General features: G+C 40.6%; 1 long non-coding RNA gene and 49 other non-coding genes across 52 annotated transcripts; 26 read left to right on the forward strand and 24 right to left on the reverse strand.

The window, feature by feature from the left end:
* Positions 1–2,291: 2,291 nt before the first annotated feature.
* LOC145225365 (uncharacterized) lies at positions 2,292–4,273 on the reverse strand. 3 transcript variants are annotated; one of them, XR_013859873.1, is made up of 3 exons: positions 3,658–3,863; positions 3,205–3,383; positions 2,292–2,818 (listed from the first exon to the last, which is right to left on the reverse strand). It is a non-coding gene; the product is annotated as an uncharacterized LOC145225365 (long non-coding RNA). The 3 variants fall into 3 exon arrangements; XR_013859872.1 differs by lacking the exons at positions 3,205–3,383; positions 3,658–3,863 and adding an exon at positions 4,107–4,273; XR_013859871.1 differs by lacking the exon at positions 3,205–3,383 and having other exon boundaries at positions 3,658–3,870.
* Positions 4,274–4,482: 209 nt separating this feature from the next.
* On the forward strand, positions 4,483–4,564 carry Trnal-uag (transfer RNA leucine (anticodon UAG)). The gene has a single exon. It is a non-coding gene; the product is annotated as a tRNA-Leu (tRNA).
* An 82-nt stretch (positions 4,565–4,646) lies between these two features.
* Positions 4,647–4,719, reverse strand: Trnam-cau (transfer RNA methionine (anticodon CAU)). The gene has a single exon. It is a non-coding gene; the product is annotated as a tRNA-Met (tRNA).
* A 413-nt stretch (positions 4,720–5,132) lies between these two features.
* Positions 5,133–5,205, reverse strand: Trnam-cau (transfer RNA methionine (anticodon CAU)). Its single transcript has one exon. It is a non-coding gene; the product is annotated as a tRNA-Met (tRNA).
* Positions 5,206–5,453: 248 nt separating this feature from the next.
* Positions 5,454–5,535, forward strand: Trnal-aag (transfer RNA leucine (anticodon AAG)). The gene has a single exon. It is a non-coding gene; the product is annotated as a tRNA-Leu (tRNA).
* Positions 5,536–5,617: 82 nt separating this feature from the next.
* Positions 5,618–5,690, reverse strand: Trnam-cau (transfer RNA methionine (anticodon CAU)). The gene has a single exon. It is a non-coding gene; the product is annotated as a tRNA-Met (tRNA).
* A 249-nt stretch (positions 5,691–5,939) lies between these two features.
* On the forward strand, positions 5,940–6,021 carry Trnal-uag (transfer RNA leucine (anticodon UAG)). Its single transcript has one exon. It is a non-coding gene; the product is annotated as a tRNA-Leu (tRNA).
* Positions 6,022–6,425: 404 nt separating this feature from the next.
* Trnal-aag (transfer RNA leucine (anticodon AAG)) lies at positions 6,426–6,507 on the forward strand. Its single transcript has one exon. It is a non-coding gene; the product is annotated as a tRNA-Leu (tRNA).
* Positions 6,508–6,911: 404 nt separating this feature from the next.
* On the forward strand, positions 6,912–6,993 carry Trnal-uag (transfer RNA leucine (anticodon UAG)). Its single transcript has one exon. It is a non-coding gene; the product is annotated as a tRNA-Leu (tRNA).
* Positions 6,994–7,397: 404 nt separating this feature from the next.
* Trnal-aag (transfer RNA leucine (anticodon AAG)) lies at positions 7,398–7,479 on the forward strand. The gene has a single exon. It is a non-coding gene; the product is annotated as a tRNA-Leu (tRNA).
* Positions 7,480–7,883: 404 nt separating this feature from the next.
* On the forward strand, positions 7,884–7,965 carry Trnal-uag (transfer RNA leucine (anticodon UAG)). Its single transcript has one exon. It is a non-coding gene; the product is annotated as a tRNA-Leu (tRNA).
* An 82-nt stretch (positions 7,966–8,047) lies between these two features.
* On the reverse strand, positions 8,048–8,120 carry Trnam-cau (transfer RNA methionine (anticodon CAU)). Its single transcript has one exon. It is a non-coding gene; the product is annotated as a tRNA-Met (tRNA).
* A 249-nt stretch (positions 8,121–8,369) lies between these two features.
* On the forward strand, positions 8,370–8,451 carry Trnal-uag (transfer RNA leucine (anticodon UAG)). Its single transcript has one exon. It is a non-coding gene; the product is annotated as a tRNA-Leu (tRNA).
* Positions 8,452–8,533: 82 nt separating this feature from the next.
* On the reverse strand, positions 8,534–8,606 carry Trnam-cau (transfer RNA methionine (anticodon CAU)). The gene has a single exon. It is a non-coding gene; the product is annotated as a tRNA-Met (tRNA).
* A 734-nt stretch (positions 8,607–9,340) lies between these two features.
* Trnal-aag (transfer RNA leucine (anticodon AAG)) lies at positions 9,341–9,422 on the forward strand. The gene has a single exon. It is a non-coding gene; the product is annotated as a tRNA-Leu (tRNA).
* An 82-nt stretch (positions 9,423–9,504) lies between these two features.
* Positions 9,505–9,577, reverse strand: Trnam-cau (transfer RNA methionine (anticodon CAU)). Its single transcript has one exon. It is a non-coding gene; the product is annotated as a tRNA-Met (tRNA).
* Positions 9,578–9,827: 250 nt separating this feature from the next.
* Positions 9,828–9,909, forward strand: Trnal-uag (transfer RNA leucine (anticodon UAG)). The gene has a single exon. It is a non-coding gene; the product is annotated as a tRNA-Leu (tRNA).
* A 569-nt stretch (positions 9,910–10,478) lies between these two features.
* Positions 10,479–10,551, reverse strand: Trnam-cau (transfer RNA methionine (anticodon CAU)). The gene has a single exon. It is a non-coding gene; the product is annotated as a tRNA-Met (tRNA).
* A 249-nt stretch (positions 10,552–10,800) lies between these two features.
* On the forward strand, positions 10,801–10,882 carry Trnal-uag (transfer RNA leucine (anticodon UAG)). Its single transcript has one exon. It is a non-coding gene; the product is annotated as a tRNA-Leu (tRNA).
* Positions 10,883–11,286: 404 nt separating this feature from the next.
* Positions 11,287–11,368, forward strand: Trnal-uag (transfer RNA leucine (anticodon UAG)). The gene has a single exon. It is a non-coding gene; the product is annotated as a tRNA-Leu (tRNA).
* An 82-nt stretch (positions 11,369–11,450) lies between these two features.
* Trnam-cau (transfer RNA methionine (anticodon CAU)) lies at positions 11,451–11,523 on the reverse strand. Its single transcript has one exon. It is a non-coding gene; the product is annotated as a tRNA-Met (tRNA).
* Positions 11,524–11,772: 249 nt separating this feature from the next.
* Trnal-uag (transfer RNA leucine (anticodon UAG)) lies at positions 11,773–11,854 on the forward strand. Its single transcript has one exon. It is a non-coding gene; the product is annotated as a tRNA-Leu (tRNA).
* An 82-nt stretch (positions 11,855–11,936) lies between these two features.
* Trnam-cau (transfer RNA methionine (anticodon CAU)) lies at positions 11,937–12,009 on the reverse strand. The gene has a single exon. It is a non-coding gene; the product is annotated as a tRNA-Met (tRNA).
* A 248-nt stretch (positions 12,010–12,257) lies between these two features.
* On the forward strand, positions 12,258–12,339 carry Trnal-uag (transfer RNA leucine (anticodon UAG)). Its single transcript has one exon. It is a non-coding gene; the product is annotated as a tRNA-Leu (tRNA).
* Positions 12,340–12,421: 82 nt separating this feature from the next.
* On the reverse strand, positions 12,422–12,494 carry Trnam-cau (transfer RNA methionine (anticodon CAU)). Its single transcript has one exon. It is a non-coding gene; the product is annotated as a tRNA-Met (tRNA).
* An 898-nt stretch (positions 12,495–13,392) lies between these two features.
* Positions 13,393–13,465, reverse strand: Trnam-cau (transfer RNA methionine (anticodon CAU)). The gene has a single exon. It is a non-coding gene; the product is annotated as a tRNA-Met (tRNA).
* Positions 13,466–13,713: 248 nt separating this feature from the next.
* Positions 13,714–13,795, forward strand: Trnal-aag (transfer RNA leucine (anticodon AAG)). Its single transcript has one exon. It is a non-coding gene; the product is annotated as a tRNA-Leu (tRNA).
* An 82-nt stretch (positions 13,796–13,877) lies between these two features.
* On the reverse strand, positions 13,878–13,950 carry Trnam-cau (transfer RNA methionine (anticodon CAU)). Its single transcript has one exon. It is a non-coding gene; the product is annotated as a tRNA-Met (tRNA).
* Positions 13,951–14,199: 249 nt separating this feature from the next.
* Trnal-uag (transfer RNA leucine (anticodon UAG)) lies at positions 14,200–14,281 on the forward strand. Its single transcript has one exon. It is a non-coding gene; the product is annotated as a tRNA-Leu (tRNA).
* A 568-nt stretch (positions 14,282–14,849) lies between these two features.
* Positions 14,850–14,922, reverse strand: Trnam-cau (transfer RNA methionine (anticodon CAU)). The gene has a single exon. It is a non-coding gene; the product is annotated as a tRNA-Met (tRNA).
* Positions 14,923–15,170: 248 nt separating this feature from the next.
* On the forward strand, positions 15,171–15,252 carry Trnal-uag (transfer RNA leucine (anticodon UAG)). Its single transcript has one exon. It is a non-coding gene; the product is annotated as a tRNA-Leu (tRNA).
* An 82-nt stretch (positions 15,253–15,334) lies between these two features.
* Trnam-cau (transfer RNA methionine (anticodon CAU)) lies at positions 15,335–15,407 on the reverse strand. Its single transcript has one exon. It is a non-coding gene; the product is annotated as a tRNA-Met (tRNA).
* Positions 15,408–15,656: 249 nt separating this feature from the next.
* On the forward strand, positions 15,657–15,738 carry Trnal-uag (transfer RNA leucine (anticodon UAG)). The gene has a single exon. It is a non-coding gene; the product is annotated as a tRNA-Leu (tRNA).
* Positions 15,739–15,820: 82 nt separating this feature from the next.
* Positions 15,821–15,893, reverse strand: Trnam-cau (transfer RNA methionine (anticodon CAU)). Its single transcript has one exon. It is a non-coding gene; the product is annotated as a tRNA-Met (tRNA).
* Positions 15,894–16,791: 898 nt separating this feature from the next.
* Trnam-cau (transfer RNA methionine (anticodon CAU)) lies at positions 16,792–16,864 on the reverse strand. Its single transcript has one exon. It is a non-coding gene; the product is annotated as a tRNA-Met (tRNA).
* A 248-nt stretch (positions 16,865–17,112) lies between these two features.
* Positions 17,113–17,194, forward strand: Trnal-aag (transfer RNA leucine (anticodon AAG)). The gene has a single exon. It is a non-coding gene; the product is annotated as a tRNA-Leu (tRNA).
* Positions 17,195–17,276: 82 nt separating this feature from the next.
* Positions 17,277–17,349, reverse strand: Trnam-cau (transfer RNA methionine (anticodon CAU)). Its single transcript has one exon. It is a non-coding gene; the product is annotated as a tRNA-Met (tRNA).
* Positions 17,350–17,598: 249 nt separating this feature from the next.
* On the forward strand, positions 17,599–17,680 carry Trnal-uag (transfer RNA leucine (anticodon UAG)). Its single transcript has one exon. It is a non-coding gene; the product is annotated as a tRNA-Leu (tRNA).
* A 568-nt stretch (positions 17,681–18,248) lies between these two features.
* On the reverse strand, positions 18,249–18,321 carry Trnam-cau (transfer RNA methionine (anticodon CAU)). The gene has a single exon. It is a non-coding gene; the product is annotated as a tRNA-Met (tRNA).
* Positions 18,322–18,569: 248 nt separating this feature from the next.
* On the forward strand, positions 18,570–18,651 carry Trnal-uag (transfer RNA leucine (anticodon UAG)). The gene has a single exon. It is a non-coding gene; the product is annotated as a tRNA-Leu (tRNA).
* Positions 18,652–18,733: 82 nt separating this feature from the next.
* Positions 18,734–18,806, reverse strand: Trnam-cau (transfer RNA methionine (anticodon CAU)). The gene has a single exon. It is a non-coding gene; the product is annotated as a tRNA-Met (tRNA).
* A 249-nt stretch (positions 18,807–19,055) lies between these two features.
* On the forward strand, positions 19,056–19,137 carry Trnal-uag (transfer RNA leucine (anticodon UAG)). The gene has a single exon. It is a non-coding gene; the product is annotated as a tRNA-Leu (tRNA).
* Positions 19,138–19,705: 568 nt separating this feature from the next.
* On the reverse strand, positions 19,706–19,778 carry Trnam-cau (transfer RNA methionine (anticodon CAU)). Its single transcript has one exon. It is a non-coding gene; the product is annotated as a tRNA-Met (tRNA).
* A 248-nt stretch (positions 19,779–20,026) lies between these two features.
* Positions 20,027–20,108, forward strand: Trnal-uag (transfer RNA leucine (anticodon UAG)). The gene has a single exon. It is a non-coding gene; the product is annotated as a tRNA-Leu (tRNA).
* A 406-nt stretch (positions 20,109–20,514) lies between these two features.
* Positions 20,515–20,596, forward strand: Trnal-aag (transfer RNA leucine (anticodon AAG)). The gene has a single exon. It is a non-coding gene; the product is annotated as a tRNA-Leu (tRNA).
* An 82-nt stretch (positions 20,597–20,678) lies between these two features.
* On the reverse strand, positions 20,679–20,751 carry Trnai-aau (transfer RNA isoleucine (anticodon AAU)). The gene has a single exon. It is a non-coding gene; the product is annotated as a tRNA-Ile (tRNA).
* A 249-nt stretch (positions 20,752–21,000) lies between these two features.
* Positions 21,001–21,082, forward strand: Trnal-uag (transfer RNA leucine (anticodon UAG)). The gene has a single exon. It is a non-coding gene; the product is annotated as a tRNA-Leu (tRNA).
* An 82-nt stretch (positions 21,083–21,164) lies between these two features.
* On the reverse strand, positions 21,165–21,237 carry Trnam-cau (transfer RNA methionine (anticodon CAU)). The gene has a single exon. It is a non-coding gene; the product is annotated as a tRNA-Met (tRNA).
* A 249-nt stretch (positions 21,238–21,486) lies between these two features.
* Positions 21,487–21,568, forward strand: Trnal-aag (transfer RNA leucine (anticodon AAG)). Its single transcript has one exon. It is a non-coding gene; the product is annotated as a tRNA-Leu (tRNA).
* An 82-nt stretch (positions 21,569–21,650) lies between these two features.
* Positions 21,651–21,723, reverse strand: Trnam-cau (transfer RNA methionine (anticodon CAU)). Its single transcript has one exon. It is a non-coding gene; the product is annotated as a tRNA-Met (tRNA).
* Between the last annotated feature and the right edge of the window lie 165 nt (positions 21,724–21,888).

Below are 21,888 nucleotides of genomic sequence, written 5' to 3' on the forward strand. Positions count from 1 at the left end.
TACAGTTTACAATTCCACGTTAGCCTGTGAAAACCGTTTGCGTTTGCCTTAAACCGTTTGTCATCTGGAGCCTGTAGTGTATAGGCTACATTGGTCGACCGCGCAGAAAATATTTTTAAAGCGGTCATGCCCTGCGTTCGCTTATGATGCACGCCTCTCATTTTCGATTTTATTATCAGATTTAAACGATATTTTGCATGCCTTTGTTGGATATAATTTGAAGTTGACCTGTGAAAACCGTTTGCGTTTACCTTAAACCGTTTGTCATCTGGAGCCTGTAGTGTATAGGCTACATTGGTCGAGCGTGCGAAAATCATTTTTAAAGCGGTCATGCCCTGCGTTCGCTTATGATGCACGCCTCTCATTTACGAGGTTACGATTAGATTTAAACGATATTTTGTATGCCTTTGCTGGATGTATTTTAGAGTTGACCTGTGGAAACCGTTTGCGTTTACCTTAAACCGTTTGCCAACCGTTTGATTTTTTTTGCGCGGTCGACCAATGTAGCCTATACTAGCTCCAGATTTTAAACGGTTTAAGATAAACACAAACGGTTTTCACAGGTCAACTTTAAAATACATCCAGTAAAGGCATACAAAATATCGTTTAAATCTAATCATAACCTTGAAAATGAGGGGCGTGCATCATAAGCGAACGCAGGGCAGAAACGCTTTAAAAATGATTTTTTTGCGCAGTCGACCAATGTAGACTATACAGACTCCAGATGACAAACGGTTTAAGATAAACACAAACGGTTTTCACAGGTCCACTCTAAAATACACCCAGTAAAGGCATACAAAATATCGTTCAAATCTTATCATAACATTGAAAATGAGAGGCGTGCATCTTAAGCGAACGCAGGGCATGCCCGCTTTAAAAATGATTTTTTTGCGCGGTCGACCAATGTAGACTATACAGACTCCAGATGACAAACGGTTTAAGGTAAACGCAAACAGTTTTCACAGGTCAACTCTAAAATACACCCAGCAAAGGCATACAAAATATCTTTTAAATCTAATGATAACCTTGAAAATGAGGGGCGTGCATCATAAGCGAACGCAGGGCAGAAACGCTTTAAAAATGATTTTTGCGCGCTCAACACATATACCATTTACAGGCTCCAGATGACAAACGGTTTATGGTAAACACAAACGGTTTTGACAGGTCAACTTTTAAATACATCCAGCAAAGGCATACAAAATATCGTTTAAATCTGATAATAAAATCGAAAATGAGAGGCGTGCATCATAAGCGAACGCAGGGCATGACCGCTTTAAAAATATTTTCTGCGCGGTCGACCAATGTAGCCTATACACTACAGGCTCCAGATGACAAACGGTTTAAGGCAAACGCAAACGATTTTCACAGGCCAACGTGGAATTGTAAACTGTAGCAGCTTGCAAAGTTTCAGCTTGTTGCCATGAGCAAAACGAAAATAAGACGCGCACATCATCTGGCCGCGAAGGGCATGACCGTCACACCATACAATAATGTCGCACAGCGATTAAGACTGTCGGCCATTAAACACAAACGGCTTGAGACAAAATCATTCGGTTTTCATAGGCCAAACGATTTGCAAACGAGCCTTTTGAATAGTCCCTTGTGACTGATATTGCTAGTTTTCCCAGGCTATTATATTTTACGACTTGGAGCACGAACGCCAGTATCACACAAAAAGTTTTAGACAGCCTTTAAACTATTTTATGTTTCTTTGAACATGTCGGCATTTGTTAAGTGAGATTTGAAGACCAAAAGTTTGTTTAATCTTTTAGCGACCTTATGCATACCGGTAGTCATGTGATACTCAAGAAACTGCTACATCGTCGTAAGCTACCGAAGACAAAAACAAACTATAAACTGTATTTTTTTGCTTTTTATAGGATAAGCGCAACTTAATGTTGAATTAGTTGTATTGGACACACAACTTTCGTATGCTCAATTTCTTCCAAGGTATGTGAAAAAAAAACCTGAAATAGGTAAATCCCTGCATCGTTTAGCACTAAAGAATAGTCATTGTTTTCTAATTGATATGAAACAATAGATAGTGACGCAATAAAGCTTGCTTACAACACAAAGTTTCAAACTAACGGGTCAAGGATCGTGACGTGATTAAGTTTTTTAACAAAAGCTCAAACAACAGGACGTTGATATGCTTTCATTTCTAGCAAGTTTACACTCCCTGAATTGTCCCCTATCTCTTGACTATAAATTTACTATTTCTACCAGGGTAACCCATTGCGCCTGTTGTTTTTCTGGAGTAAACTTTCCTCAAAAAGTCAATAGAAATGAAACACGGATTATACATTCTTTATTCAAGCCATTGATCCAATTCCGTGCAGCTTAACTTTGTACCTTTTGAATAAACTCAGAATGAAAAGCGCCACAAATGTATCTCAGTAATAATGCAGTAAAATACCTCACACCCAGTGAAATAATTCTGGTTCAACATTTGGAAGTGCTTATGGATTTTTACTCAGTATTAAATGTGGATAAAAAATGTACACTAAAAACGCAGTGTAACAAAAACAACAACAGCAATACAATTTGCATTACAATAAGAACAAAAAGCAACACAAATTAACAACTAGATTGGGACATATATATCAAACTAAATATCACACAACAATTGGAATAGATAGATTTGCTTATTATGTTGAACCTTTGGTCATATCTTGGGTAATGTGCTGTATGTGAAATACAGAAAGTAGATTGCATGCAATCTATAGCCATGTAAAGGTTAAAGTTTCAAATAGTACACATATCCTTCCCTTGCATCTAACTTTTCCAGATTTTAAGGGTAAAATCTTCTTGCCTTGCCCTGTAATAAAACACAATTTTAATGAAATAATTAAACACCATACAATCTAGTTTTTAAACTTTGGGGTTAATTAAATGCAATTGTTTTTTTTACAATCTTTACTTGATAACCAAATTGTTAGTTGCTAAAAAGGCTTTTTATGCTACCATCAACTGATTACATGACAGTACTGCTATGTAATGGTCATCATACAAAAATAGTGGAGCTGCCAACTAAACTATCTGCACAATTTTGCACCAAAAATGTTGTTAACAATTGAAGATATCTGATCTAACTTTGAAAGTAGAGCTTATCTCAGTAGCAATGGTGCAATATTAATTTAAACAAACACAGTTATTTATATTAAACAATGCAGGCTATTTTGTACTCATTGTATACATATCTACCTGGTCTACTCTTTAGTCTATAGGCTTTGTGCCATTCGCTTATTTTAAACACAAAAAGCATGCTTTAAATTGTTTTTAGTCGGGAAATCCAACACTGCAATTGTTGTCAAATGACACCCAAGTGGCAAACCATAAGATGAGTTTGTATGGTGCTTTGGAGGATTCACCCATAGCTTCAACTGCAATTGCACAATATAATAATAAGTTTCAACTCACTACTAACTAAACAAAACATACAGTATATATTTTCAACCAATTTTAGTGTTTTTACCAGTCATTAATATTACAAGTGCTGAAGGAAACCAAATGAAATCAGTCATTAAAACTAGACATGCTACCTCAGTCTTTCAGGTAATAGTTTCTAAGGTGTGTAAAACACTTCTATACCAAATATCAAAGTCATGAATGCTATATTAATCTGCCTTAAGTTCTTTACATCAACTGTTTACTCACACAATCATCTGTGGTTCACCAAATCTGACTCTCTGTCATTTGTCCTGTACAGGTTTCAACATTCAAATTTTCACCACCAGCCCAAACATTTCCAGATTTGTCCGGGTTGCATTTTTTCTGAAACAATTAGGACCTTTCTTTAATCAAAAATATACCATCTGTGTAGCTGCATTGATTATAATCAATGGAAATTTTGCCTATGTGAGTTAAAACTTCCAACACCTTGATGTTTTTGTCCAAATCAAATACACACGAGAACATTGCAGGGGCACAGATGCTTGTCACTTTCAAGGCTGACAAACTCGTAAAACTATGCTGCCTCAGTCAAAATCTACTTCCTGTGTGTGAACCCAGTTAATGTCCTCAGGTCAGACAAATATGTGATATGTCTCTCCTATATTAAAATGGTTTGCTATTTTTCACAAAATACTTAATTAAGTTAAACTTACCACCAATTTTTAGGAAAAAAATTCCGTATATTGAAGCCAGTGTTCTAAATTCCATTTTTCTACCGCACTGTAAGGTTCAGTTCAGCTGATTTAATTTGTCAACAAACAGCCACAACCGACGAAAACAACACATAGGGTAACCCCCTAAGCTGTTCGTAATATCCATAGCATACCATGTCGCTTAAAGCGCAGAATCCATAACACGGAATATAATACGACAGCATAATGGCCCGGGATTCTCCAGAATTCGACAGTTTTAAGCGCCTGAAAGTAGACGGATCGGGTGAAACTTTGGTTGCAAACCCTCTACTACATCGTTATTTGCCATCTCTGTTGCATCAGATCACATTAACTTAACAAACCATCATTCACATGTGGTAGCGTGGCCGAGTGGTCTAAGGCGCTGGTTTTAGGCACCAGTCATTTCGATGGCGTGGGTTCGAATCCCACCGCTGCCATTTCTTTGCACCTGTCAAAACTCCATGTGTAATTTTTTCTCTGTCTCATGCAGATGGAAAATAAAATATTGTACCAAAAGTTTGCCTCGAGTGAGGATCGAACTCACGACCTTGAGATTATGAGACTCACGCGCTGCCTACTGCGCCATCGAGGCTTGATGACCTCATGCAAATTTGCATCCTTGTAACTGAAATATATGTATTTCGACAAATAATGTGCGAATGCAGACAATGCCAATTTGTTTGGATACAAACTTGAGTTCATCAATAACATATGGTATGTGTTTGTTTCTTCTTCGGGGTCAATTTTGTCACAACTTTGGTTGCAAATCCTCTACCACATCGTTATATGCCATCTCTGTTGCATCAGATCACATTAACTTAGCAAAACACTGTTCTCGTGTGGTAGCGTGTCCGAGTGGTCAAAGTCGTTGGTTTAAGGCACCAGTCATTTCGATGGCGTGGGTTCGAATCCCACCGCTGCCATTTCTTTGCACCTGTCTAAACTCCATGTATATTTTTTTCTCTGTCTCATGCAGACGGAAAATAAAATATTGTACCAAAAGTTTGCCTCGAGTGAGGATCGAACTCACAACCTTGAGATTATGAGACACACGCGCTACCTACTGCGCCATCGAGGCTTGATGTACTCATGCAAATTTGCATCCTTGTAACTAAAATATATGTATTACGAAAATAATGTGGGAATGCAGACAATGCCAATTTGTTTGGATACAAACTTGAGTTGATCAACAACATATGGTATGTGTTTATTTCTTAATCGGGGTAAATTTTGTCTAAACTTTGGTTGCAAACCCTCTACTACATCGTTATTTGCCATCTCTGTTGCATCAGATCACATTAACTTAACAAACCATCATTCATGTGTGGTAGCGTGGCCGAGTGGTCTAAGGCGCTGGTTTAAGGCACCAGTCATTTCGATGGCGTGGGTTCGAATCCCACCGCTGCCATTTCTTTGCACCTGTCTAAACTCCATGTATAATTTTTTCTCTGTCTCATGCACTTGGAAAATAAAATATTGTACCAAAAGTTTGCCCCGAGTGAGGATCGAACTCACGACCTTGAGATTATGAGACTCACGCGCTGCCTACTGCGCCATCGAGGCTTGATGACCTCATGCAAATTTGCATCCTTGTAACTAAAATATATGTATTTCGACAAATAATGTGCGAATGCAGACGATGCCAATTTGTTTGGATACAAACTTGAGTTGATCAACAACATGTGGTATGTGTTTATTTCTTAATCGGGGTCAAATTTGTCTAAACGTTGGTTGCAAACCCTCTACCACATCGTTATTTTCCATCTCTGTTGCATCAGATCACATTAACTTAGCAAAACACTGTTCTCATGTGGTAGCGTGGCCGAGTGGTCTAAGGCCCTGGTTTTAGGCACCAGTCATTTCGATGGCGTGGGTTCGAATCCCACCGCTGCCATTTCTTTGCACCTGTCTAAACTCCATGTATATTTTTTTCTCTTTCTCGTGCAGACGGAAAATAAAATATTGTACATAAGTTTGCCCCGAGTCAGGATCGAACTCACGACCTTGAGATTATGAGACTCACACGCTGCCTACTGCGCCATCGAGGCTTGATGTACTGATGCAAGTTTGCATCCTTGTAACTAAAATATATGTATTACGAAAATAATGTGGGAATGCAGACAATGCCAATTTGTTTGGATACAAACTTGAGTTGATCAACAAACTATACGGTATGTGTTTATTTCGTAATCGGGGTCAAATTTGTCTAAACTTTGGTTGCAAACCCTCTACCACATCGTTATTTGCCATCTCTGTTGCATCAGATCACATTAACTCAACAAACCACCATTCACATGTGGTAGCGTGGCCGACTGGTCTAAGGCGTTGGTTTAAGGCACCAGTCATTTCGATGGCGTGGGTTCGAATCCCACCGCTACCATTTCTTTGCACCTGTCAAAACTCCATGTATAATTTTTTCCCTGTCTCATGCAGACGGAAAATAAAATATTCTACCAAAAGTTTGCCCCGAGTGAGGATCGAACTCACGACCTTGAGATTATGAGACTCACGCGATGCCTACTGCGCCATCGAGGCTTGATGACCTCATGCAAATTTGCATCCTTGTAACTAAAATATATGTATTTCGACAAATAATGTGCGAATGCAGACGATGCCAATTTGTTTGGATACAAACTTGAGTTGATCAACAACATGTGGTATGTGTTTATTTCTTAATCGGGGTCAAATTTGTCTAAACGTTGGTTGCAAACCCTCTACCACATCGTTATTTTCCATCTCTGTTGCATCAGATCACATTAACTTAGCAAAACACTGTTCTCATGTGGTAGCGTGGCCGAGTGGTCTAAGGCCCTGGTTTTAGGCACCAGTCATTTCGATGGCGTGGGTTCGAATCCCACCGCTGCCATTTCTTTGCACCTGTCTAAACTCCATGTATATTTTTTTCTCTTTCTCGTGCAGACGGAAAATAAAATATTGTACATAAGTTTGCCCCGAGTCAGGATCGAACTCACGACCTTGAGATTATGAGACTCACACGCTGCCTACTGCGCCATCGAGGCTTGATGTACTGATGCAAGTTTGCATCCTTGTAACTAAAATATATGTATTACGAAAATAATGTGGGAATGCAGACAATGCCAATTTGTTTGGATACAAACTTGAGTTGATCAACAAACTATACGGTATGTGTTTATTTCGTAATCGGGGTCAAATTTGTCTAAACTTTGGTTGCAAACCCTCTACCACATCGTTATTTGCCATCTCTGTTGCATCAGATCACATTAACTCAACAAACCACCATTCACATGTGGTAGCGTGGCCGACTGGTCTAAGGCGTTGGTTTAAGGCACCAGTCATTTCGATGGCGTGGGTTCGAATCCCACCGCTACCATTTCTTTGCACCTGTCAAAACTCCATGTATAATTTTTTCCCTGTCTCATGCAGACGGAAAATAAAATATTCTACCAAAAGTTTGCCCCGAGTGAGGATCGAACTCACGACCTTGAGATTATGAGACTCACGCGATGCCTACTGCGCCATCGAGGCTTGATGACCTCATGCAAATTTGCATCCTTGTAACTAAAATATATGTATTTCGAAAAATAATGTGGGAATGCAGACAATGCCAATTTGTTTGGATACAAACTTGAGTTGATCAACAACATGTGGTATGTGTTTATTTCTTAATCGGGGTCAAATTTGTCTAAACCTTGGTTGCAAACCCTCTACCACATCGTTATTTGCCATCTCTGTTGCATCAGATCACATTAACTTAGCAAAACATTGTTCTCATGTGGTAGCGTGGCCGAGTGGTCTAAGGCCCTGGTTTTAGGCACCAGTCATTTCGATGGCGTGGGTTCGATTCCCACCGCTGCCATTTCTTTACACCTGTCTAAACTCCATGTATAATTTTTTCTCTGTCTCATGCAGACGGAAAATAAAATATTGTACCAAAAGTTTGCCCCGAGTGAGGATCGAACTCACGACCTTGAGATTATGAGACTCACGCGCTGCCTACTGCGCCATCGAGGCTTGATGACCTCATGCAAATTTGCATCCTTGTAACTAAAATATATGTATTTCGACAAATAATGTGGGAATGCAGACAATGCCAATTTGTTTGGATACAAACTTGAGTTGATCAACAACATATGGTATGTGTTTATTTCTTAATCGGGGTAAATTTTGTCTAAACTTTGGTTGCAAACCCTCTACTACATCGTTATTTGCCATCTCTGTTGCATCAGATCACATTAACTTAACAAACCACCATTCACATGTGGTAGCGTGGCCGAGTGGTCTAAGGCGCTGGTTTTAGGCACCAGTCATTTCGATGGCGTGGGTTCGAATCCCACCGCTGCCATTTCTTTGCACCTGTCAAAACTCCATGTGTAATTTTTTCTCTGTCTCATGCAGATGGAAAATAAAATATTGTACCAAAAGTTTGCCTCGAGTGAGGATCGAACTCACGACCTTGAGATTATGAGACTCACGCGCTGCCTACTGCGCCATCGAGGCTTGATGACCTCATGCAAATTTGCATCCTTGTAACTGAAATATATGTATTTCGACAAATAATGTGCGAATGCAGACAATGCCAATTTGTTTGGATACAAACTTGAGTTCATCAATAACATATGGTATGTGTTTGTTTCTTCTTCGGGATCAATTTTGTCACAACTTATGTTGCAAATCCTCTACCACATCGTTATTTGCCATCTCTGTTGCATCAGATCACATTAACTTAGCAAAACACTGTTCTCGTGTGGTAGCGTGTCCGAGTGGTCAAAGTCGTTGGTTTAAGGCACCAGTCATTTCGATGGCGTGGGTTCGAATCCCACCGCTGCCATTTCTTTGCACCTGTCTAAACTCCATGTATATTTTTTTCTCTGTCTCATGCAGACGGAAAATAAAATATTGTACCAAAAGTTTGCCTCGAGTGAGGATCGAACTCACAACCTTGAGATTATGAGACACACGCGCTACCTACTGCGCCATGGAGGCTTGATGTACTCAAGCAAATTTGCATCCTTGTAACTAAAATATATGTATTACGAAAATAATGTGGGAATGCAGACAATGCCAATTTGTTTGGATACAAACTTGAGTTGATCAACAACATATGGTATGTGTTTATTTCTTAATCGGGGTCAATTTTGTCTAAACTTTGGTTGCAAACCCTCTACTACATCGTTATTTGCCATCTCTGTTGCATCAGATCACATTAACTTAACAAACCATCATTCACATGTGGTAGCGTGGCCGAGTGGTCTAAGGCGCTTGTTTAAGGCACCAGTCATTTCGATGGCGTGGGTTCGAATCCCACCGCTGCCATTTCTTTGCACCTGTCTAAACTCCATGTATAATTTTTTCTCTGTCTCATGCAGACGGAAAATAAAATATTGTACCAAAAGCTTGCCCCGAGTGAGGATCGAACTCACGACCTTGAGATTATGAGACTCACGCGCTTCCTACTGCGCCATCGAGGCTTGATGACCTCATGCAAATTTGCATCCTTGTAACTAAAATATATGTATTTCGACAAATAATGTGCGAATGCAGACAATGCCAATTTGTTTGGATACAAACTTGAGTTGATCAACAAACTATATGGTATGTGTTTATTTCGTAATCGGGGTCAAATTTGTCTAAACCTTGGTTGCAAACCCTCTATACATCGTTATTTTCCATCTCTGTTGCATCAGATCACATTAACTTAGCAAAACATTGTTCTCATGTGGTAGCGTGGCCGAGTGGTCTAAGGCCCTGGTTTTAGGCACCAGTCATTTCGATGGCGTGGGTTCGAATCCCACCGCTGCCATTTCTTTGCACCTGTCAAAAACTCCATGTATATTTTTTTCTCTGTCTCATGCAGACGGAAAATAAAATATTGTACATAAGTTTGCCCCGAGTCAGGATCGAACTCACGACCTTGAGATTATGAGACTCACACGCTGCCTACTGCGCCATCGAGGCTTGATGTACTGATGCAAGTTTGCATCCTTGTAACTAAAATATATGTATTACGAAAATAATGTGGGAATGCAGACGATGCCAATTTGTTTGGATACAAACTTGAGTTGATCAACAAACTATATGGTATGTGTTTATTTCGTAATCGGGGTCAAATTTGTCTAAACTTTGGTTGCAAACCCTCTACCACATCGTTATTTGCCATCTCTTTTGCATCAGATCACATTAACTCAACAAACCATCATTCACATGTGGTAGCGTGGCCGACTGGTCTAAGGCGTTGGTTTTAGGCACCAGTCATTTCGATGGCGTGGGTTCGAATCCCACCGCTGCCATTTCTTTGCACCTGTCAAAACTCCATGTATAATTTTTTCCCTGTCTCATGCAGACGGAAAATAAAATATTCTACCAAAAGTTTGCCCCGAGTGAGGATCGAACTCACGACCTTGAGATCATGAGACTCACGCGCTGCCTACTGCGCCATCGAGGCTTGATGACCTCTTGCAAATTTGCATCCTTGTAACTAAAATATATGTATTTCGACAAATAATGTGCGAATGCAGACAATGCCAATTTGTTTGGATACAAACTTGAGTTGATCAACAACATGTGGTATGTGTTTATTTCTTAATCGGGGTCAAATTTGTCTAAACCTTGGTAGCAAACCCTCTACCACATCGTTATTTTCCATCTCTGTTGCATCAGATCACATTAACTTAGCAAAACATTGTTCTCATGTGGTAGCGTGGCCGAGTGGTCTAAGGCCCTGGTTTTAGGCACCAGTCATTTCGATGGCGTGGGTTCGAATCCCACCGCTGCCATTTCTTTGCACCTGTCAAAACTCCATGTATATTTTTTTCTCTGTCTCATGCAGACAGAAAATAAAATATTGTACCAAAAGTTTGCCCCGAGTGAGGAACGAACTCACGACCTTGAGATTATGAGACTCACGCGCTGCCTACTGCGCCATCGAGGCTTGATGACCTCATGCAAATTTGCATCCTTGTAACTAAAATATATGTATTTCGAAAAATAATGTGGGAATACAGACAATGCCAATTTGTTTGGATACAAACTTGAGTTGATCAACAACATATGGTATGTGTTTATTTCTTAATCGGGGTCAATTTTGTCTAAACTTTGGTTGCAAACCCTCTACTACATCGTTATTTGCCATCTCTGTTGCATCAGATCACATTAACTTAACAAACCACCATTCACATGTGGTAGCGTGGCCGAGTGGTCTAAGGCGCTGGTTTTAGGCACCAGTCATTTCGATGGCGTGGGTTCGAATCCCACCGCTGCCATTTCTTTGCACCTGTCTAAACTCCATGTGTAATTTTTTCTCTGTCTCATGCAGATGGAAAATAAAATATTGTACCAAAAGTTTGCCTCGAGTGAGGATCGAACTCACGACCTTGAGATTATGAGACTCACGCGCTGCCTACTGCGCCATCGAGGCTTGATGACCTCATGCAAATTTGCATCCTTGTAACTAAAATATATGTATTTCGACCAATAATGTGCGAATGCAGACAATGCCAATTTGTTTGGATACAAACTTGAGTTGATCAAAAACATATGGTATGCGTTTCTTTCTTCTTCGGGGTCAATTTTGTCTAAACTTTGGTTGCAAATCCTCTACCACATCGTTATTTGCCATCTCTGTTGCATCAGATCACATTAACTTAGCAAAACATAGTTCTCATGTGGTAGCGTGGCCGAGTGGTCTAAGGCCCTGGTTTTAGGCACCAGTCATTTCGATGGCGTGGGTTCGAATCCCACCGCTGCCATTTCTTTGCACCTGTCTAAACTCCATGTATATTTTTTTCTCTGTCTCATGCACTTGGAAAATAAAATATTGTACCAAAAGTTTGCCCCGAGTGAGGATCGAACTCACGACCTTGAGATTATGAGACTCACGCGCTGCCTACTGCGCCATCGAGGCTTGATGACCTCATGCAAATTTGCATCCTTGTAACTAAAATATATGTATTTCGAAAAATAATGTGGGAATGCAGACAATGCCAATTTGTTTGGATACAAACTTGAGTTGATCAACAACATATGGTATGTGTTTATTTCTTAATCGGGTAAATTTTGTCTAAACTTTGGTTGCAAACCCTCTACTACATCGTTATTTGCCATCTCTGTTGCATCAGATCACATTAACTCAACAAACCACCATTCACATGAGGTAGCGTGGCCGAGTGGTCTAAAGCGCTGGTTTTAGGCACCAGTCATTTCGATGGCGTGGGTTCGAATCCCACCGCTACCATTTCTTTGCACCTGTCTAAACTCCATGTATATTTTTTTCTCTGTCTCATGCAGACGGAAAATAAAATATTCTACCAAAAGTTTGCCCCGAGTGAGGATCGAACTCACGACCTTGAGATTATGAGACTCACGCGCTGCCTACTGCGCCATCGAGGCTTGATGACCTCATGCAAATTTGCATCCTTGTAACTAAAATATATGTATTTCGAAAAATAATGTGGGAATGCAGACAATGCCAATTTGTTTGGATACAAACTTGAGTTGATCAACAACATATGGTATGTGTTTATTTCTTAATCGGGGTCAATTTTGTCTAAACTTTGGTTGCAAACCCTCTACTACATCGTTATTTGCCATCTCTGTTGCATCAGATCACATTAACTTAACAAACCACCATTCACATGTGGTAGCGTGGCCGAGTGGTCTAAGGCGCTGGTTTAGGCACCAGTCATTTCGATGGCGTGGGTTCGAATCCCACCGCTACCATTTCTTTGCACCTGTCAAAACTCCATGTATAATTTTTTCCCTGTCTCATGCAGACGGAAAATAAAATATTGTACCAAAAGTTTGCCCCGAGTGAGGATCGAACTCACGACCTTGAGATTATGAGACTCAGGCGCTGCCTACTGCGCCATCGAGGCTTGATGACCTCATGCAAATTTGCATCCTTGTAACTAAAATATATGTATTTCGACAAATAATGTGCGAATGCAGACAATGCCAATTTGTTTGGATACAAACTTGAGTTGATCAAAAACATATGGTATGCGTTTCTTTCTTCTTCGGGGTCAATTTTGTCTAAACTTTGGTTGCAAATCCTCTACCACATCGTTATTTGCCATCTCTGTTGCATCAGATCACATTAACTTAGCAAAACACTGTTCTCGTGTGGTAGCGTGTCCGAGTGGTCAAAGTCGCTGGTTTAAGGCACCAGTCATTTCGATGGCGTGGGTTCGAATCCCACCGCTGCCATTTCTTTGCACCTGTCTAAACTCCATGTATATTTTTTTCTCTGTCTCATGCAGACGGAAAATAAAATATTGTACCAAAAGTTTGCCTCGAGTGAGGATCGAACTCACGACCTTGAGATTATGAGACTCACGCGCTACCTACTGCGCCATCGAGGCTTGATGTACTCATGCAAATTTGCATCCTTGTAACTAAAATATATGTATTACGAAAATAATGTGGGAATGCAGACAATGCCAATTTGTTTGGATACAAACTTGAGTTGATCAACAACATATGGTATGTGTTTATTTCTTAATCGGGGTCAATTTTGTCTAAACTTTGGTTGCAAACCCTCTACTACATCGTTATTTGCCATCTCTGTTGCATCAGATCACATTAACTTAACAAACCATCATTCACATGTGGTAGCATGGCCGAGTGGTCTAAGGCGCTGGTTTAAGGCACCAGTCATTTCGATGGCGTGGGTTCGAATCCCACCGCTGCCATTTCTTTGCACCTGTCTAAACTCCATGTATATTTTTTTCTCTGTCTCATGCAGACGGAAAATAAAATATTGTACCAAAAGTTTGCCCCGAGTGAGGATCGAACTCACGACCTTGAGATTATGAGACTCACGCGCTGCCTACTGCGCCATCGAGGCTTGATGACCTCATGCAAATTTGCATCCTTGTAACTAAAATATATGTATTTCGACAAATAATGTGGGAATGCAGACAATGCCAATTTGTTTGGATACAAACTTGAGTTGATCAACAACATATGGTATGTGTTTATTTCTTAATCGGGGTAAATTTTGTCTAAACTTTGGTTGCAAACCCTCTACTACATCGTTATTTGCCATCTCTGTTGCATCAGATCACATTAACTTAACAAACCACCATTCACATGTGGTAGCGTGGCCGAGTGGTCTAAGGCGCTGGTTTTAGGCACCAGTCATTTCGATGGCGTGGGTTCGAATCCCACCGCTGCCATTTCTTTGCACCTGTCAAAACTCCATGTGTAATTTTTTCTCTGTCTCATGCAGATGGAAAATAAAATATTGTACCAAATGTTTGCCTCGAGTGAGGATCGAACTCACGACCTTGAGATTATGAGACTCAGGCGCTGCCTACTGCGCCATCGAGGCTTGATGACCTCATGCAAATTTGCATCCTTGTAACTAAAATATATGTATTTCGACAAATAATGTGCGAATGCAGACAATGCCAATTTGTTTGGATACAAACTTGAGTTGATCAAAAACATATGGTATGCGTTTCTTTCTTCTTCGGGGTCAATTTTGTCTAAACTTTGGTTGCAAACCCTCTACTACATCGTTATTTGCCATCTCTGTTGCATCAGATCACATTAACTTAGCAAAACACTGTTCTCGTGTGGTAACGTGTCCGAGTGGTCAAAGTCGCTGGTTTAAGGCACCAGTCATTTCGATGGCGTGGGTTCGAATCCCACCGCTGCCATTTCTTAGCACCTGTCTAAACTCCATGTATATTTTTTTCTCTGTCTCATGCAGACGGAAAATAAAATATTGTACCAAAAGTTTGCCTCGAGTGAGGATCGAACTCACGACCTTGAGATTATGAGACTCACGCGCTTCCTACTGCGCCATCGAGGCTTGATGTACTCATGCAAATTTGCATCCTTGTAACTAAAATATATGTATTACGAAAATAATGTGGGAATGCAGACAATGCCAATTTGTTTGGATACAAACTTGAGTTGATCAACAACATATGGTATGTGTTTATTTCTTAATCGGGGTCAATTTTGTCTAAACTTTGGTTGCAAACCCTCTACTACATCGTTATTTGCCATCTCTGTTGCATCAGATCACATTAACTTAGCAAAACATTGTTCTCATGTGGTAGCGTGGCCGAGTGGTCTAAGGCCCTGGTTTTAGGCACCAGTCATTTCGATGGCGTGGGTTCGAATCCCACCGCTGCCATTTCTTTGCACCTGTCTAAACTCCATGTATATTTTTTTCTCTGTCTCATGCAGACGGAAAATAAAATATTGTACCAAAAGTTTGCCCCGAGTGAGGATCGAACTCACGACCTTGAGATTATGAGACTCACGCGCTGCCTACTGCGCCATCGAGGCTTGATGACCTCATGCAAATTTGCATCCTTGTAACTAAAATATATGTATTTCGACAAATAATGTGGGAATGCAGACAATGCCAATTTGTTTGGATACAAACTTGAGTTGATCAACAACATATGGTATGTGTTTATTTCTTAATCGGGGTAAATTTTGTCTAAACTTTGGTTGCAAACCCTCTACTACATCGTTATTTGCCATCTCTGTTGCATCAGATCACATTAACTTAACAAACCACCATTCACATGTGGTAGCGTGGCCGAGTGGTCTAAGGCGCTGGTTTTAGGCACCAGTCATTTCGATGGCGTGGGTTCGAATCCCACCGCTGCCATTTCTTTGCACCTGTCAAAACTCCATGTGTAATTTTTTCTCTGTCTCATGCAGATGGAAAATAAAATATTGTACCAAATGTTTGCCTCGAGTGAGGATCGAACTCACGACCTTGAGATTATGAGACTCACGCGCTGCCTACTGCGCCATCGAGGCTTGATGACCTCATGCAAATTTGCATCCTTGTAACTAAAATATATGTATTTCGAAAAATAATGTGGGAATGCAGACAATGCCAATTTGTTTGGATACAAACTTGAGTTGATCAACAACATATGGTATGTGTTTATTTCTTAATCGGGGTAAATTTTGTCTAAACTTTGGTTGCAAACCCTCTACTACATCGTTATTTGCCATCTCTGTTGCATCAGATCACATTAACTTAACAAACCACCATTCACATGTGGTAGCGTGGCCGAGTGGTCTAAGGCGCTGGTTTAGGCACCAGTCATTTCGATGGCGTGGGTTCGAATCCCACCGCTACCATTTCTTTGCACCTGTCAAAACTCCATGTATAATTTTTTCCCTGTCTCATGCAGACGGAAAATAAAATATTGTACCAAAAGTTTGCCCCGAGTGAGGATCGAACTCACGACCTTGAGATTATGAGACTCAGGCGCTGCCTACTGCGCCATCGAGGCTTGATGACCTCATGCAAATTTGCATCCTTGTAACTAAAATATATGTATTTCGACAAATAATGTGCGAATGCAGACAATGCCAATTTGTTTGGATACAAACTTGAGTTGATCAAAAACATATGGTATGCGTTTCTTTCTTCTTCGGGGTCAATTTTGTCTAAACTTTGGTTGCAAATCCTCTACCACATCGTTATTTGCCATCTCTGTTGCATCAGATCACATTAACTTAGCAAAACACTGTTCTCGTGTGGTAGCGTGTCCGAGTGGTCAAAGTCGCTGGTTTAAGGCACCAGTCATTTCGATGGCGTGGGTTCGAATCCCACCGCTGCCATTTCTTTGCACCTGTCTAAACTCCATGTATATTTTTTTCTCTGTCTCATGCAGACGGAAAATAAAATATTGTACCAAAAGTTTGCCTCGAGTGAGGATCGAACTCACGACCTTGAGATTATGAGACTCACGCGCTACCTACTGCGCCATCGAGGCTTGATGTACTCATGCAAATTTGCATCCTTGTAACTAAAATATATGTATTACGAAAATAATGTGGGAATGCAGACAATGCCAATTTGTTTGGATACAAACTTGAGTTGATCAACAACATATGGTATGTGTTTATTTCTTAATCGGGGTCAATTTTGTCTAAACTTTGGTTGCAAACCCTCTACTACATCGTTATTTGCCATCTCTGTTGCATCAGATCACATTAACTTAACAAACCATCATTCACATGTGGTAGCATGGCCGAGTGGTCTAAGGCGCTGGTTTAAGGCACCAGTCATTTCGATGGCGTGGGTTCGAATCCCACCGCTGCCATTTCTTTGCACCTGTCTAAACTCCATGTATATTTTTTTCTCTGTCTCATGCAGACGGAAAATAAAATATTGTACCAAAAGTTTGCCCCGAGTGAGGATCGAACTCACGACCTTGAGATTATGAGACTCACGCGCTGCCTACTGCGCCATCGAGGCTTGATGACCTCATGCAAATTTGCATCCTTGTAACTAAAATATATGTATTTCGACAAATAATGTGGGAATGCAGACAATGCCAATTTGTTTGGATACAAACTTGAGTTGATCAACAACATATGGTATGTGTTTATTTCTTAATCGGGGTAAATTTTGTCTAAACTTTGGTTGCAAACCCTCTACTACATCGTTATTTGCCATCTCTGTTGCATCAGATCACATTAACTTAACAAACCACCATTCACATGTGGTAGCGTGGCCGAGTGGTCTAAGGCGCTGGTTTTAGGCACCAGTCATTTCGATGGCGTGGGTTCGAATCCCACCGCTGCCATTTCTTTGCACCTGTCAAAACTCCATGTGTAATTTTTTCTCTGTCTCATGCAGATGGAAAATAAAATATTGTACCAAATGTTTGCCTCGAGTGAGGATCGAACTCACGACCTTGAGATTATGAGACTCAGGCGCTGCCTACTGCGCCATCGAGGCTTGATGACCTCATGCAAATTTGCATCCTTGTAACTAAAATATATGTATTTCGACAAATAATGTGCGAATGCAGACAATGCCAATTTGTTTGGATACAAACTTGAGTTGATCAAAAACATATGGTATGCGTTTCTTTCTTCTTCGGGGTCAATTTTGTCTAAACTTTGGTTGCAAACCCTCTACTACATCGTTATTTGCCATCTCTGTTGCATCAGATCACATTAACTTAGCAAAACACTGTTCTCGTGTGGTAACGTGTCCGAGTGGTCAAAGTCGCTGGTTTAAGGCACCAGTCATTTCGATGGCGTGGGTTCGAATCCCACCGCTGCCATTTCTTAGCACCTGTCTAAACTCCATGTATATTTTTTTCTCTGTCTCATGCAGACGGAAAATAAAATATTGTACCAAAAGTTTGCCTCGAGTGAGGATCGAACTCACGACCTTGAGATTATGAGACTCACGCGCTTCCTACTGCGCCATCGAGGCTTGATGTACTCATGCAAATTTGCATCCTTGTAACTAAAATATATGTATTACGAAAATAATGTGGGAATGCAGACAATGCCAATTTGTTTGGATACAAACTTGAGTTGATCAACAACATATGGTATGTGTTTATTTCTTAATCGGGGTCAATTTTGTCTAAACTTTGGTTGCAAACCCTCTACTACATCGTTATTTGCCATCTCTGTTGCATCAGATCACATTAACTTAGCAAAACATTGTTCTCATGTGGTAGCGTGGCCGAGTGGTCTAAGGCCCTGGTTTTAGGCACCAGTCATTTCGATGGCGTGGGTTCGAATCCCACCGCTGCCATTTCTTTGCACCTGTCTAAACTCCATGTATATTTTTTTCTCTGTCTCATGCAGACGGAAAATAAAATATTGTACCAAAAGTTTGCCCCGAGTGAGGATCGAACTCACGACCTTGAGATTATGAGACTCACGCGCTGCCTACTGCGCCATCGAGGCTTGATGACCTCATGCAAATTTGCATCCTTGTAACTAAAATATATGTATTTCGACAAATAATGTGGGAATGCAGACAATGCCAATTTGTTTGGATACAAACTTGAGTTGATCAACAACATATGGTATGTGTTTATTTCTTAATCGGGGTAAATTTTGTCTAAACTTTGGTTGCAAACCCTCTACTACATCGTTATTTGCCATCTCTGTTGCATCAGATCACATTAACTTAACAAACCACCATTCACATGTGGTAGCGTGGCCGAGTGGTCTAAGGCGCTGGTTTTAGGCACCAGTCATTTCGATGGCGTGGGTTCGAATCCCACCGCTGCCATTTCTTTGCACCTGTCAAAACTCCATGTGTAATTTTTTCTCTGTCTCATGCAGATGGAAAATAAAATATTGTACCAAATGTTTGCCTCGAGTGAGGATCGAACTCACGACCTTGAGATTATGAGACTCAGGCGCTGCCTACTGCGCCATCGAGGCTTGATGACCTCATGCAAATTTGCATCCTTGTAACTAAAATATATGTATTTCGACAAATAATGTGCGAATGCAGACAATGCCAATTTGTTTGGATACAAACTTGAGTTGATCAAAAACATATGGTATGCGTTTCTTTCTTCTTCGGGGTCAATTTTGTCTAAACTTTGGTTGCAAACCCTCTACTACATCGTTATTTGCCATCTCTGTTGCATCAGATCACATTAACTTAGCAAAACACTGTTCTCGTGTGGTAACGTGTCCGAGTGGTCAAAGTCGCTGGTTTAAGGCACCAGTCATTTCGATGGCGTGGGTTCGAATCCCACCGCTGCCATTTCTTAGCACCTGTCTAAACTCCATGTATATTTTTTTCTCTGTCTCATGCAGACGGAAAATAAAATATTGTACCAAAAGTTTGCCTCGAGTGAGGATCGAACTCACGACCTTGAGATTATGAGACTCACGCGCTTCCTACTGCGCCATCGAGGCTTGATGTACTCATGCAAATTTGCATCCTTGTAACTAAAATATATGTATTACGAAAATAATGTGGGAATGCAGACAATGCCAATTTGTTTGGATACAAACTTGAGTTGATCAACAACATATGGTATGTGTTTATTTCTTAATCGGGGTCAATTTTGTCTAAACTTTGGTTGCAAACCCTCTACTACATCGTTATTTGCCATCTCTGTTGCATCAGATCACATTAACTTAGCAAAACATTGTTCTCATGTGGTAGCGTGGCCGAGTGGTCTAAGGCCCTGGTTTTAGGCACCAGTCATTTCGATGGCGTGGGTTCGAATCCCACCGCTGCCATTTCTTTGCACCTGTCTAAACTCCATGTATATTTTTTTCTCTGTCTCATGCAGACGGAAAATAAAATATTGTACCAAAAGTTTGCCCCGAGTGAGGATAGAACTCACGACCTTGAGATTATGAGACTCACGCGCTGCCTACTGCGCCATCGAGGCTTGATGACCTCATGCAAATTTGCATCCTTGTAACTAAAATATATGTATTTCGACAAATAATGTGGGAATGCAGACAATGCCAATTTGTTTGGATACAAACTTAAGTTGATCAACAAACTATATGGTATGTGTTTATTTCTTAATCGGGGTCAATTTTGTCTAAACTTTGGTTGCAAACCCTCTACCACATCGTTATTTGCCATCTCTGTTGCATCAGATCACATTAACTTAACAAACCATCATTCACATGTGGTAGCGTGGCCGACTGGTCTAAGGCGCTGGTTTAAGGCACCAGTCATTTCGATGGCGTGGGTTCGAATCCCACCGCTGCCATTTCTTTGCACCTGTCTAAACTCCATGTATAATTTTTTCTCTGTCTCATGCAGACGGAAAATAAAATATTGTACCAAAAGTTTGCCCCGAGTGAGGATCGAACTCACGACCTTGAGATTATTAGACTCACGCGCTGCCTACTGCGCCATCGAGGCTTGATGACCTCATGCAAATTTGCATCCTTGTAACTAAAATATATGTATTTCGAAAAATAATGTGCGAATGCAGACAATGCCAATTTGTTTGGATACAAACTTGAGTTGATCAACAACATGTGGTATGTGTTTATTTCTTAATCGGGGTCAAATTTGTCTAAACCTTGGTTGCAAACCCTCTACCACATCGTTATTTTCCATCTCTGTTGCATCAGATCACATTAACTTAGCAAAACATTGTTCTCATGTGGTAGCGTGGCCGAGTGGTCTAAGGCCCTGGTTTTAGGCACCAGTCATTTCGATGGCGTGGGTTCGAATCCCACCGCTGCCATTTCTTTGCACCTGTCTAAACTCCATGTATATTTTTTTCTCTGTCTCATGCAGACGGAAAATAAAATATTGTACCAAAAGTTTGCCCCGAGTGAGGATCGAACTCACGACCTTGAGATTATGAGACTCACGCGCTGCCTACTGCGCCATCGAGGCTTGATGTACCCATGCAAATTTGCATCCATTTAACTAAAATATATGTATTTCGACAAATAATGTGCGAATGCAGACAATGCCAATTTGTTTGGATACAAACTTGAGTTGATCAACAACATATGGTATGTGTTTATTTCTTAATCGGGGTAAATTTTGTCTAAACTTTGGTTGCAAACCCTCTACTACATCGTTATTTGCCATCTCTGTTGCATCAGATCACATTAACTTAACAAACCATCATTCACATGTGGTAGCGTGGCCGAGTGGTCTAAGGCGCTGGTTTAAGGCACCAGTCATTTTGATGGCGTGGGTTCGAATCCCACCGCTGCCATTTCTTTGCACCTGTCAAAACTCCATGTATAATTTTTTCTCTGTCTCATGCAGACGGAAAATAAAATATTGTACCAAAAGTTTGTCCCGAGTGAGGATCGAACTCACGACCTTGAGATTATGAGACTCACGCGCTGCCTACTGCGCCATCGAGGCTTGATGTACTCATGCAAATTTGCATCCTTGTAACTAAAATATATGTATTTCGACAAATAATGTGCGAATGCAGACAATGCCATGCAATTTGTTTGGATACAAACTTGAGTTCATCAACAACATATGGTATGTGTTTATTTCTCAATCAGGGTCAATTTTGTCTAA

The sequence above is a fragment of the Phallusia mammillata genome, chromosome 4, assembly GCF_965637545.1.
Source record: "Phallusia mammillata chromosome 4, kaPhaMamm4.hap1.1, whole genome shotgun sequence".
In the NCBI taxonomy this organism is placed as follows: domain Eukaryota; kingdom Metazoa; phylum Chordata; class Ascidiacea; order Phlebobranchia; family Ascidiidae; genus Phallusia; species Phallusia mammillata.